Genomic DNA, 3,067 nt, shown 5'->3' with positions numbered 1-3,067 from the left:
GCATCCCATTAAGTCTTTAACTTTCCTTCTTCCTTCCCTTTCTTTCTTTTGTCCCAAAGAACAATGTATATTGTACATTGTTAAGTGATGGGTCCACTCTGAATACTCAGACCTGAGGGGGATTTCAGGGGGTTCAATTTCCTCTCCTCTCCTCACCTAGTGTGTGTGTGTGTGTGTGTGTGTGTGTGTGTGTGTGTGTGTGTGTGTGTGTGTGTGTGTGTGTGTGTGTGTGTGTGTGTGTGTGTGTGTCAGCATTAATTTGGTCAACAGAAAGAGTGAATAAAATATTAGTCAAAAACCTATTTTTTCCGATGGCAATTGACGAGACTGTAACTGACTAAATAGACTATATATAACTAAAACTAAAATTACTAAAATAACTAAAACTAAAAAAAAAACTTATAACTAAAACTAAAATTATTTTTTATTGCAGCTAACTAAAACGAGACGATACAAAATTATCTCTGTGACTAAAATCTGACTACTAAGTGGACTGGACAAGAATCTTGGAGAGATTGAGAGATTTTCAGTGATAAACACCATTAATAATTGGCAGTACAGATGTGCAGCGCAGTTATGTTCAGCAGTGGGAAGGAAGTGCCACACCCGGCACACACAGCCTACATCAGCTGGTGAGCTGCGGGAGAGCAAGCAAGCGATGAGTGTGAGTAGACCGGCAGACAGGCTCCGTTGTGCAGGCTATTCTCTTGCTTCTTGGTTAAAAAACACAAGCTGCTTTAAGAAATTAAAATAGCAGCATTTTGTTTAATAGTAAAACAACAGTCTAGCTATGTTTTTCTCTCCCTTGAGTATAGAAACTTTTTGAATTTGTATTCTCGCTCGACCCCTTGCACATAATTTCATAGCCAGAATCTGTAGCCAAAGTACAAACCAAGTATCCCTCTTTTCCTCAGAGAAAACGGCTTGTTTTTAGCCATTACCATTCAAAAGGTATGACCCATAATACAAGCACTACGTTAATACAAGCACAACGTTAGCACTACGTTAATACAAGCACAACGTTAGCACTACGTTAATACAAGCACTACGTTAATACAAGCACTACGTTAATACAAGCACTACGTTAATACAAGCACAACGTTAATACAAGCACAACGTTAGCACTACGTTAATACAAGCACTACGTTAATACAAGCACTACGTTAATACAAGCACTACGTTAATACAAGCACTACGTTAATACAAGCACTACGTTAATACAAGCACTACGTTAATACAAGCACTACGTTAATACAAGCACTACGTTAATACAAGCACAACGTTAGCACTACGTTAATACAAGCACTACGTTAATACAAGCACTACGTTAATACAAGCACTACGTTACTACAAGCACTACGTTAAAACAAGCACTACGTTAATACAAGCACTACGTTAAAACAAGCACAACGTTAATACAAGCACAACGTTAGCACTACGTTAATACAAGCACTACGTTAATACAAGCACTACGTTAAAACAAGCACTACGTTAATACAAGCACTACGTTAAAACAAGCACAACGTTAATACAAGCACTACGATAATACAAGCACAACGTTAGCACTACGTTAATACAAGCACTACGTTAATACAAGCACTACGTTAATACAAGCACTACGTTAATACAAGCACAACGTTAGCACTACGTTAATACAAGCACTACGTTAATACAAGCACTACGTTAATACAAGCACTACGTTAATACAAGCACTACGTTACTACAAGCACTACGTTAAAACAAGCACTACGTTAATACAAGCACTACGTTAAAACAAGCACTACGTTACTACAAGCACTACGTTAATACAAGCACTACGTTAATACAAGCACTACGTTAAAACAAGCACAACGTTAATACAAGCACTACGTTAGCACTACGTTAATACAAGCACTACGTTAATACAAGCACTACGTTAATACAAGCACTACGTTAAAACAAGCACTACGTTAATACAAGCACTACGTTAGCACTACGTTAAAACAAGCACAACGTTAATACAAGCACTACGTTAATACAAGCACAACGTTAGCACTACGTTAATACAAGCACAACGTTAATACAAGCACTACGTTAATACAAGCACTACGTTAAAACAAGCACTACGTTAATACAAGCACTACGTTAGCACTACGTTAAAACAAGCACAACGTTAATACAAGCACAACGTTAGCACTACGTTAATACAAGCACAACGTTAATACAAGCACTACGTTAATACAAGCACTACGTTAATACAAGCACTACGTTAATACAAGCACAACGTTAGCACTACGTTAATACAAGCACAACGTTAATACAAGCACTACGTTAATACAAGCACTACGTTAAAACAAGCACTACGTTAATACAAGCACTACGTTAGCACTACGTTAAAACAAGCACAACGTTAATACAAGCACAACGTTAGCACTACGTTAATACAAGCACAACGTTAATACAAGCACTACGTTAATACAAGCACTACGTTAATACAAGCACTACGTTAATACAAGCACAACGTTAGCACTACGTTAATACAAGCACAACGTTAATACAAGCACAACGTTAATACAAGCACTACGTTAATACAAGCACTACGTTAATACAAGCACAACGTTAGCACTACGTTAATACAAGCACAACGTTAATACAAGCACAACGTTAATACAAGCACAACGTTAATACAAGCACTACGTTAATACAAGCACTACGTTACTACAAGCACTACGTTAATACAAGCACTACGTTAATACAAGCACAACGTTAGCACTACGTTAATACAAGCACAACGTTAATACAAGCACTACGTTAATACAAGCACTACGTTAATACAAGCACTACGTTAATACAAGCACTACGTTAATACAAGCACAACGTTAGCACTACGTTAATACAAGCACAACGTTAATACAAGCACAACGTTAATACAAGCACTACGTTAATACAAGCACTACGTTAATACAAGCACTACGTTAATACAAGCACAACGTTAATACAAGCACAACGTTAATACAAGCACTACGTTAGCACTACGTTACTACAAGCACAACGTTAATACAAGCACTACGTTAATACAAGCACTACG

Source organism: Oncorhynchus mykiss, chromosome 15 (assembly GCF_057628025.1).
Source record: "Oncorhynchus mykiss isolate SJ-2025 chromosome 15, ASM5762802v1, whole genome shotgun sequence".
Classification (NCBI taxonomy): domain Eukaryota; kingdom Metazoa; phylum Chordata; class Actinopteri; order Salmoniformes; family Salmonidae; genus Oncorhynchus; species Oncorhynchus mykiss.
This window is presented reverse-complemented; position numbering follows the sequence as displayed.